At 43.0% G+C, this 11,756-nt stretch overlaps 2 non-coding genes across 2 annotated transcripts; both read left to right on the top strand.

Moving 5' to 3' along the window:
• Positions 1 to 596: 596 nt before the first annotated feature.
• Positions 597 to 707, top strand: LOC116557625. The gene has a single exon (XR_004271609.1). It is a non-coding gene; the product is annotated as a U6 spliceosomal RNA (small nuclear RNA).
• A 10,622-nt stretch (positions 708 to 11,329) lies between these two features.
• Positions 11,330 to 11,470, top strand: LOC116557611. The gene has a single exon (XR_004271598.1). It is a non-coding gene; the product is annotated as a U4 spliceosomal RNA (small nuclear RNA).
• The last annotated feature ends 286 nt before the right edge of the window (positions 11,471 to 11,756 follow it).

Below are 11,756 nucleotides of genomic sequence, written 5' to 3'. Positions count from 1 at the left end.
TTACCTTGTCCCACTCTACAAAAGGAAGGTGTGCTATGAAATACTGGTTGTGTAAGTCTCTCTAGAACTTGTCCCCACCCTGTCTTGCACCTTTTGCTCTGAAGGGCTAGAATGTGGCATTTCCACTCTCTTTGAGTTGCCCTCATGGGATTCCTTTGGATGGCAACAGGTTGCTGCTATTTAGGGGATTCAGCAAAGTCACCCACTTACCCACCCTCCAACACAGGAAAAATAATATTGACAAAGGTGTGTTATAATTAATATTTCTTTTTTTTTCCAAGCATTAAATGACTAACACACATAAGTTATGTATACACATGCACAGAGGCATATATAGATATATAATTTATAATCATTTGATGAGTCTAGGTAAGACTTTTAGTGTACTTAAAAAAATTGAAAAAGCGTGTGATTCAAATGTCTGGGTTATAAATCCTTACTTATCTAACTCAAGTAGTTTCCAATTCTTCAAACATATTGTTAACTTTACAGTTCAGCCAGGCACAGTGGCTCATGCCTGTAATACCAGCACTTCGGGAGGCCGAGGCGGGCGGATCACCTGAGGTTAGGTGTGTGAGACCAGCCTGGCCAACATGGTGAAGCCTTGTCTCGGCAGCACATGCACTAAAATTGGCATGACATGGAGAAGAAGAGCATGCTCCCTGTGAAAGGGTGACACACAAATTCATAAAGCATTCCATATTTTAAAAAACATTTCAGAACCAAGACAATAAATGAATCAAAAGAAAGGGAAGACCCTGGTGATTCCTTTGATATTAGAAAAAATTGGCCAGGCACAGTGGCTCAGCACTTCGGAGGCTGAGGTGGGTGGATTACTTGAGGTCAGGTGTTCGAGACCAGCTGCCAACATGGTGAAACCCTGTCTCTACTAAAAATACAATTAGCCAGGTATGGTGGCGGTTGCCTGTAATCCAGCTACTTGGGAGGGTGAGGCAGGGAGAATGGCTTGAACCAGGGAGAGGCAGGTTGCGGTGAGCTGAGATCAGGTCACTGCACTCCAGCCTGGGCAACAGAGCGAGAGTCCACCTCAAAAAAAAAAAAAGGACAAAAATTAGGGAGGCGTGGTGGTACATGCCTGTAATCCCAGCTACTTGGGAGGCTGAGGCAGGAGAATCGCTTGAGCCCAGAGGTGGAAGTTGCAGTGAGCTGAGATCATGCCGCTGCACTCCAGCCTGGGTGACAGTGAGACTCCGTCTAAAACTAATAATAATAATAAATTAATAAATAAATAATTTTCATTTGCAATTCTGAGTTTGGCAAGAGTGAACTGTAGCCCAGTGACTGGCACACACATTTTAGAGTTCACAGTGTGCTCTCTCAGAAACTGTTTTAGCCAAAATTGTGTCATCATCTCTGGCCACTCACTTTATTTAAAAGACTTGACTCAAAATGACTATTTATGGAAATCAGCTTCAACTCTAGCCTCAAAAGACAAAAACGTTGTAGTTCCAAAGATATTCAAAAGAATGTAATTAAGATTATTAAAAAGCAATGAAGGTCCAGGCACCATGTCTCACACCTGTAATCCCAGCACTTTGGGAGGCTGAGGCAGAAGGATCACTTGAGGCAAAGAGTTTGAGACCAGCCTGGGCAACATAGTGAGACCCTGTCTCTACAAAATAATTTTAAAAATTAGCAGGGCATGGTGGTACTGGTTTGTTGTACCAGCTACTCCAGAGGTTGGAATTAGAGGATGACTTGAGGCCAGGAGTTTGAGGTTGCAGTGATCCAGGATTGTACCACTGCACTCCAGCCTGGGTGACAGGGAGACATTTCATCTCTTTAAAAAAAAAAAAAAAAAAAAAAAAAGGAAGCAAGGACAAGCTTCTCCTCCAAATACTCCCACATCACTTGGGGCAATTATAAAATTCTAGAAAACATGGAAAACCTACTTTGAGTACTTTTCTGGATCTATGCTTATAAGAAAACAAATGTCTTTAATTAACTTGTAGACTAAGAGGAAAGGATCCTAGGGGACATGTGGTTTTACTTCCCTGTTTAATTTTATTTAATTAATTAATTATTTTAGATGGAGTCTCACTCTGTTGCCCAGGCTGGAGTGCAGTGGCACAATCTCGGCTCACTGCAACCTCCACCTCCCAGGTTCGAGAGATTCCCCTGCCTCGCCTCCCGAGTAGCTGGGATTATAGGCACCTGCCACCATTCCTGGCTAATTTTTAGTAGAGACAGGGTTTCACCGTGTTGGCCAGGGTGGTCTTGATCTCTTGACATCGTGATCTGCTCACATTGGCCTCCCAAAGTGCTGGGATTACAGGTGTATGCAATGGTGCCTGGCTCCCTAATTTTAAACATGAGAAAATTGAATACCAAAGAGATGAAGTAACTCACCAGGTAGGGAGAGAAGAGCCTCTCTTACCACAGGGGGTCTCTCATTGGGAAACCGGCAAAACTTGTTCCCTGCCTGCATTCTCCGAGATCTTAGCCCAGCATAGAACAGAAATGTCTCCACTTTAGAGGACAACTGGTGTGTCCTTTGCCTTTTACACAGCAAGCAGTGTTTCTCAACTTTGTGTTTGTGCAACTCTTGAGCAGCACAAACTCCTGAGCTAAGAGACACTCCAATCTGTTTGCAATTGAGGGCAAACGCTGGGATCCTCAGGCACAGCTCCCAACTCCTTTTCCCGAAGTCTGGGGTGGCAGAAAAAAAAAAAAGCATTCATTCATTATTTATTTATTTATTTAGAGACAGAGTCTGACTCTGTCACTTAGGCTGGAGTGCAATGGTGTCATCTCGGCTCACTGCAACCTCCACCTCCTGGGTACAAGCTATTCTCCTGTGTCAGTCTCCCAAGTAGTTGGGATCACAGGCATGTGCTTGAGGTTAGAAGTTCGAGACCAGCCTGGCCAACATGGTGAAACCCTGTCTCTACTAAAAATACAAAAATAAGCCAGGCATGGTGGCTGGCGCCTGTAATCCCAGGAACTCGGGGCAGTCTGAGTCATGAGAATTGCTTGAACCCAGGAGGCAGAGGTTGTAATGAGCTGAGATCGCTCCACTGCATGCCAGCCTGGGGGATAGAGCAATATTCTATCTTCAGGAAAAAAAAAAAAAAGGAGGAGAATTGGAAAGCTGTATCTAGAGGCATTCAATGCAATTTGATGTTAAGAGACAAAGGGAAAAAATGGAGAGTGAAAAAAAGTGACACTTCAAGAGTTTAGCTGGTGTTTTTATCAGAGATAGTGTTTCTTGGACTCTTCTCCATTAAAAAAGTGGCCAGGTATAGTGACTCATTCTTGTAACCCTAACACTTCAGGAGGCCAAGGCGGGAGGATCGCTTGAGGCCAGGAGTTCAAGACCAGCCTGAGCAGCGCAGCAAAACTCCCTTGCTCCAGAAATGATTTTTTTCACTTTCGCAGCAGGTGTCTGATCACAGAATTGTGCTAGAAGTCAATGATTAAAAGCTAACCAAAAATTATTATATGCTTGGAAATTCAAAGTGCCTTCATAAGATATCAACAGAAGAAAGAATCCAAAATGAAACAAGACTGCCTTTACCCTCAGTGAGAAGATCACAATATGTCAATCAAATGTCTCCCTCGGGCCCGGGAATTCCACTGTGTGGCACAAGGTTATGTGGTCTGAAATCACCCCTAACCCCCCTAGACATGTTAACATCTGAAACAGGGTGATGGTGTCACTTATCTATATTATCTTACTGCCTGTGAAGGTGGACTTTTAATTCTGAACCCTAATGAAGGGGAGAAAACCAAGTGTTCTCAATTCTCTTGCCTCAGCCTCCCAAGTAGCTGAAATTACAGGCACCTGCCCACAGCCCCCGCCATAGGGCGAGCTATATCCCATGGGCCCCGCCCCCCGGATATTACGAACCCTATGGCTAGAGGTTGCCTACAGCGGTATTTAGAAAATTTGTGTTGGTGTATATGAGGTATGTGTGTGGTGTGTGAGGTGGGCATGTTACGGGTGCAGTGTGAGGTGGAAATTCTATGTGTGGTGTGTGGTGTGTGTGGGGTATGTGTGTGCAGTCTCAAGTTTTTTGCATAGCTGTTAGTGTTTTTAGGCATTCCAAATGTAGATTGTCTTTTCATTTATTTTGACGTAAAGCAGGCATATCCAATTTTTTGGCTTCCCTGGGCAATGTTAAAAGAAGGAAACTTGTCTTAGGCCACACATAAAATACATTAACACTAACAATAGCTGATTATCTAAAAAACAATCACAAAAAGGCCAGGCTTGGCCTCTCAAAGTGCTGGGATTACAGGTATGAGACACTGCACCCCGTCCTTCTTCCATTCTTGCTCAGTTTTTCCTTTTCTTCTCCTCTTTCTGCCTCCTTTTTTTTTTTTTCTTGATACCCTGGAAACCATAGGGAATATATATGAATCATAATTCCAAGAGCAATTTAAAACAATTTTTTTAGAGACAGGGTCTTGCTCTGTCACTTAGGCTGGAATGCAGTGGTGAGATCTCGGCTGACTGCAACCTCCACCTCCTGGGTTCAAGTGACCCTCATGCCTGAGCCCCCAAAGTAGCTGGGACTACAGGTGTGCAGCACTGCACCTGGCTAATGTGAAAAATATATGCAAAATAGCCAGGCATGGTGGCAGGTGCCTGTAATACCAGCTACTCAGGAGGCTGAGGCGAGAGAATGGCTTGAACCCAGGTGGCGGAGGTTGCCGTGAGCCAAGATTGCACCACTGCGCTCTAGCCTGGGCGACTGAGCAGGACACTCTCAAGAAAAAAGAAAAAAAGGAATTTTTTTTGCAATTTTTTTTTAGACAGAGTCTCCTGCCTTTCAAGATATGTGGAAAACAGAAAATAGATGACTAATGAAGATATCTATGCACATTTAACAGTCTCCTTTTTTTTTTTTTTTTTTTAATGGAGTCTCACACTCTGGCAAATGAGAGGAAGAAAAAAAGGATGGTGAGCAGGGAACAGGGGTGTGAGCAGGAGGGAGAGAAGATTTGCGAAAACAATTGGAAGAGAAGAAAGACGGGGAAAGGAGAGGGTGGTTAAAACGATTTTGGGTAGATGGAGGTGGGGGGAAGAGGGTGGCAAGTGGGAGGAGAAAAAGGGGTGCAGAGAGGGAGGGGGAAGAGAATAGCGAGCAGGAGGCAGAGAAGGTTTTGTGAAAAGACAGGAGGAAAGTTTTTAAGTAGATGGAGGGGGAAAAGAGGGTGGCAAGTGGGAGAAGGATAAAGGTGGTGAGCAGGAGTCGGGAGAGGGGGTTGGGAAAAAGACGATGGGGAATATAGTTTGGGGTATCTGGAGGACAAAATGGGTGTCAGGCAGGAGGAGAAGGGTTTGTGAAAAGAGGATGGGTAGATGTTTTTGGGTAGATTGAGATGGGAAAGAGGGTGGCAAGGAGCGGGGAAAGACGATGGGAAAACAGTTTTGGGCATGTGAGGGGGAAAAAGAGGTGGTGGGCAGCAGGGGTGGGGGGAAGGCTTTGAGAAGAGATGGGTAAGTGTTTTTGTGTAGATGAAGGAGCGAAAGGGGGCGATGAGAGCAGGAGGGGGGAGAAAAACGTGGCCAGGGATAGGGAGAAAAGACGGTGGGGAAAAACAGTGAAGAAAAGTTTTGGGTAGATGAATGGCGAAAACAGCAGTGAGCGGGAGCAAAGAGAAGGCTTTCCGAAATGACAGTGGGGGAAAATGGTGGAAAACTTTTGGAGTAGATGGAGGAAGAGAAGGGCTGGCGAGAGGGAGCAGGCCAAAGGTGGAAAAGAAGTTGGGGAAATAACAGTGGGGAACAAAGGTTTTGGGTAAATCTTTTTCTGATTTTTAAGTCAGATTATTTGTGCTTTTGTTTTTGAGTAGTTTGAGTTCATTGCACGTTTTGTGTATTAACTCCTTGCCTCATGCATAGTTTGCAATGCTTTCTTCCATTTCCCGGATGGTTTCTTCATGCTACTGATTTCTTCCTCTGCTTTGCAGAAGCCTTTACACTTAGTGTGATTACACTTTGTCTGTTTTTGTTTTTGTTGCTTGTGCTGTTGATGTCTATTTGAAAATCCCTTGTCCTAACCAATTTCATGAAACATTTATCCTATTTTTCCTTCTCTGGTAGTTTTATAGTTTCAGGTCCTACATTTAAATCTTTATTTTGAGTAGATTTTTGTATACGGTAAGATAACGGTCTAGATTTATTCTTGTACCTGTGGGTGCTATGTTTTCCTAGCACATTTTATTGAAGAGACTGTCCTTCCTGAAGGTGTCTTTTTGGTGCCTTTGTTAAAAATAAGTAGACAGTAAATGCGTGAATTTATTTCTGGGTTCTCTATTCTGTTTCATTTGTCTACGTCTGTCTGTCATTCATCTATCTCTATCTATCTCTGTCTCTCCCTGGCCCCTTTTCTTGGGCCAGTTCCATACTGTTTTGGTTACTATAGGTCTGTAGCGTATTTTGAAATTAGGTAGTGTGATGCTTCCAGCTTTTGTCTTTTCATGCAAGATTCTTTTGTCTGAGGTATTTTGCATGTCTATGTAAATTTTAGGATTTTTTTTTTCTATTTCTATGAAGAATGTATTTTGTAATTTAATGGGATTGTGCTCATTCTGTAGATCCCACTGGGTGATATAGATATTTTAACAATATTCTAGTGCTTGGACATGGGATATCCTTCCATTTAAATGTGTCTGCTTTAATAGCTTTTATCTATCTTTAATAGTTTTCATTGTGGGATCTTTCACCTTTTTTATTAAGTTCATCTCTAGGTATCGTTTTTTGGTGGAGGTAGTAGCTACTGTAATGAAGTGGCTTTCTTGATTTCTTTCTTAGGTGTTTCACTATTGGCACATGGGTGTGCTACTCATTTTTGTATATTGATATTGTGTCTTTCAATTTTAGCAAACTTATTTATTTCAAGTGGGTTTTTTTTTTTCTGGTAGAATCTTTAGAGTTTTCTCTCTATATATATGTGATCATTTCACCTGCAAACAGAGACAATTTGAAATTTGGTTGCCTTTTATTGCATTCTCCTGTCTAATTGCTCTCCCAGTACTATGATGAATAAAAGTGGTAAAAGTAGCCAAACTTCTTCCAGATCTTAGAGGAAGAGCTTTTTAACTTTTCCCCATTATTTATGATGTTAGCTGTGTTTTTTGTCATACGTGGCCCTAACAATGGAGATGGTTCTAGTTATGGATTTGGCATAGAGGCTGATTGCTGTGTTAACAGAAATTCCTATCCCTAGTGTGTTGGGTGTTTTTATAATGAAATGGTGTTGGCTTTGTGGAAAGTATTTCCTGCATCTACGGAGATGGGTACCTGGGCTACTTGGTTCTGCTTATTTGATGTTTGTTTGCAGGGATGGCTTTACTGTGCAAAACCAGCTTGATTTTCTGACAAAAGGATGTAGTGATCATGGTCTGTAATCCTTCAAATATGTCTTAGTATCAAATTATGATTATTTTGTTGAGCATTATTAATTGTATAATTATGCTAGACATTGATCTATGCCTTTCTGTTCTTGTGATTTCATTTCCTAGTGTAATTTAGTATTCAATTGGGGATGAGATTGCCCATAGGTTGGTTTTGTATTTAGAGTATTAAAGGTTAGAAGTTTGAAGGATAAAATTGAGCAGAAATGGGACATACCTGAGGGATTGTGGGAAGAGTGTCATGCGGTCAGGATTAGTGAGGGTCGAGAGTTAGCAAGAGAGTGCCTGTAGCTTTCACCAACAGTAAACTTTATCGGTCTTTTTCATCTTGGAAGCCAGGCAGGCAAAGATACTTCAGTGTTTTAATTGGCACTTCCTTGAGTTCCTTGTTGAGGCTCAAACTCAGCAGGAGTACCTGGGAAGAAATTAGGACACAGAAGTGAGAAGGCTGGAGTGCAACATTGCTCCAGTGCATCAGCCAGCGGCTGAGCTGCAGAGGTTCCCAACTTATTTCAAATTTTGATAAAAAATAACATGTTTTATACTGTTATCGCACAAAGAAACTGGACTTTTTCAAATTGATATGGCTAATTTTATATATTTTTAGGTTAGAGACTATAATCTTCTAGCTTTCCCTAATATTTCCCTCATATTTTGACAGCTGCCCTGAGTAAATCCCAACGCATGGTGAAAACCACATTTGGAATATTTTAGCTGCTGGCTGTGTGGAAAATCACCTGCATCTCCAACTTTCAACTATAAAAAGGCAAGTATTTATACTGAAGAGCACAGAATTTTGTGGCTATGATAAAAGATAATATGTGAAACTCCTAGCAAAATTTGACACATGAAAATGCTCATACATAGATTCCAGACAAATATATATACATGTTAATGGAAGTGCCAGTCACACTTTGGATCTTGTAATCAGGAGGCCCTCATCACACACTGTGAACATGAGAACCTAGTTCCAATTCAGCTACTGCCGACAAAGCTTGGGTCAGGTGCTTGGTCACAGCCCTGCTAGCCTCATAGTCTTTGTTTTTTATTTTTATTTTTATTTTTATTTTTGAGACAGAATCTCACTCTGTTGCCCAGGCTGGAGCGCAGTGGTGTGATCTTGGCTTACCGCAACTTCTGCCTCCTGGGTGTTGAAAATTTGTGCTTTGAATGAAGAGGCCCCCCCAGACAGGCTTTGTGTGAGCAACATGGCTGTTTATTTACCTGGGTGCAGGTCAGCTAAGGCCGAAAAGGGCATTAACAAAGGGCAGTGGGATAGGAGTTGGTTCTATAGGTTTGGGGTGGGCAGTGGAAAGCTACAGAGAGTACGATCAGTTACAGTGGTGGGGTAGGGGCAAGGAGTATACATTACCATGAGTTTAGTTACAGTGGCGGCTGGGGGTGAGGCAGAAGAGCATTAGGATGACAGGATGAGTGAGAGGTATTCACATTATCTTAAGAGCAGTTAAGATGGCAGGGTTGGGTGAGGGGCTTCTCCAGGGAAGCTCCACTGGGTGATCAGGCACAATGGCAAAAGCAGGTAGAGGATGGGAGATGATCAGGAGGTAAGCAGGACTTCAGATTTTCAGGCTCCAGGTTTGCATATGGAGACCTGATACTGGGTTCAAGCAACTCCCTGCCTCAGCCTCCTGAATAGCTGGGATTATAGGTGCCCACCACCACGCCTGGCTAATTTTTGTGTTTTTAGTAGAGACAGGGTTTTACCATCTTGGCCAGGCTGGTCTTGAACTCCTGACCTCATGATCCACCTGCCTTGGTCTCCCAGAGTGCTGGGATTATAGGTGTGAGCCACTGTGCCCAACTGCCTTATAGTCTTTGTCTGAAATACAGGGGCAGAGGTATTCTTCCCAGGGTGGTCCAGGATTCAGTGGGATGAGTTATGCAGTTCTCTCAGCAGAGTGACTTGGACAAGGGAGAGGCTCCATAGCTGTCTTCTTTCCACAGTTGCTCAGAGCGATTATGAGTGAGACTGGAAAGTAGCCCATGGGGGAGAGTGGCCATGTGCAGGGAGGAGGTGGCCTGGTGAGGAAGGAAACCCAAGCATCTAAGATCACCTCCCCCTTGACTTCCACACTGCATTTCAATAGAAGTAAAGGCTGGCCGACCGTGCACCACCTTAATCGCCCTCCTATAGATCGCAGGCATGGTGTGGGGGAATCTTTCCGGAAGGCATTGTTGTAGCTTAAACAAGTTCAAACCCCCACCCCATGCCTACTCCATGGACCAGACCCTTTCACATGTAATTTCTAAAACTGTAAACTCAAGACCCTTTCACGTGTAACATCTCAAGTTGTAAGCCTATATAAAGGCGGGGCTTCTGTTTGTTAGAGGAGCTTGGCTATTAGGCAGTTATGCCACCTTACTCCAGCGCGCCCTCTGCTGGTGGCCGGGGACACTGCAAGGCCCTCGCTCTCACAGACTGGCGGAGGACACGCGCCCTCTGGTGGCCGTCCCACTGCACCACTTAATGTCCGAGCACAGAGTGTTCAGCGCCATGGTTCTGGAAATGCAAACTGACACGGAACCTACTAGCCCAGGTTTTTCTAAACAGGAAGAAGGGACAATTAATTGGAAACCATAGGAATGAAATAAACATGGATGTACATTTTACAACTTATGGAAAAATTCACTCAACATAGTCTTCACACTTAAAATGCAAAACTGGCATAGGCATCTTAACCACAGTGACTTTATTTTAAATAAAAGCTTTAGAAAAAGTTAAATCTGGTCAGGGTGCAGGGCTCACAAGTGTAATCCCAGCACTCTGGAAGGCCAAAGCGGGAGGATCACTTGAGATCAGGAGTTCAAGACCAGACTGGGAAAATAGCAAGACCCTCATGTCTACAAAAAATATAAAAATTAGCTGGCATGGTGGCACATGCCTGTGGTCCCAGCTACCCAGGAGGCTGAGGCAGGAGGATCGCTTGAGCCCAGGAGTTTGAGGCCTCAGTGAGCCAGCCATGATCACACCACTGCACTCAAGCCTAGAATACAGAGTGAGACCCTGTCTCTCTCTCTCTCTCTCTCTCTCACACACACACACACACACACACACACACACAAGTTAAGTTTGTTGGATTATATATTTAGGACTTGAGCATCCTTGGCTATAAAATATTTATGGTTGCAGGAACAAGTTAATAACTAAATAAAGACCCAAAACTTATAAAAATATACCAGTACTTTAAGCAAAAAGCATTCTTAATTTAAAAATAAGTTTTACTTTAAAGATAATAGTACACTCATAAGTTATTGTTAAAATCAATAGTAACATAGAAAAGTAACAATACGGGCCGGGCCCGGTGGCTCAAGCCTGTAATCCCAGCACTTTGGGAGGCCGAAGCGGGTGGATCACGAGGTCAAGAGATCGAGACCATCCTGGTCAACATGGTGAAACCCCGTCTCTACTAAAAAACTACAAAAAATTAGCTGGGCATGGTGGCGCATGCCTGTAATCCCAGCTACTCAGGAGGCTGAGGCAGGAGAATTGCCTGAACCCAGGAGGCGGAGGTTGCGGTGAGCCGAGATCACGCCATTGCACTCCAGCCTGGGTATCAAGAGCGAAACTCCGTCTCAAAAAAAAAAAAAAAAGAAAAGAAAAGTAACAATACTAATAGCCTGATACAAACTGATCACAATCCTTTGTAAAAGACAACACTGTTCTTAATAACCTATATAAACAAACATTAAGTAATCCTGTTTGTACGTTAATGTGCTGGGATTACAGGTGTGAGTACTTAATGTTTACTTATATAGGTTATTAAGTTTACTTATATAAGTTATTAATGTAAACATTAAGTACTCACACCTGTAATCCCAATACTTTGGGAGGCCGAGGAGGGCGGATCACTTGAGGCCAGGAGTTGGACAGCAGCACGGCCAACATGGCGAAACCCAGTCTCTACTAAAAATACAAAAATATAGCTTTGCACAATGGCAGTATTGAAGCCAATGAGGTTTATCCAAGGCGCAATTATTGCTAATTGAAAACTTTTCCCATTACCCCGCCATGACGACTGGAAATGTAGTCTGCATTGGCAATTTTTAGCAGTCTCTACAGGGATGGAATAAAAAAAATTAAATAAATAAAAATATAAAATAAACTAAAATGGAAAAGAAATACAAAAAAATTGGCTGGGCATGGTGGTGCACACCTGTGATCCCAGCTACTTGGGAGGTTGACACAGGAGAATCCTTAAACCCAGGAAGCAGAGGTGGTAGGGACCTGAGATCATGTCACTGTGACTAGAGTAAAACTCAGTCTCAAAAAAAAATTTTTTTTTAAAGCATGTGCGTTCCTCCTCTTGCTTTCTGAGGACTCCCTGCTCTGTAACTTAGTAGTGGCTAAT

This window comes from Sapajus apella, unplaced genomic scaffold, assembly GCF_009761245.1.
Source record: "Sapajus apella isolate SASKATOON/1434 unplaced genomic scaffold, GSC_monkey_1.0 scaffold19, whole genome shotgun sequence".
In the NCBI taxonomy this organism is placed as follows: domain Eukaryota; kingdom Metazoa; phylum Chordata; class Mammalia; order Primates; family Cebidae; genus Sapajus; species Sapajus apella.
Note: the sequence above shows the minus strand (reverse complement) of the source record. Positions and strands in the feature narration are given on the sequence as shown.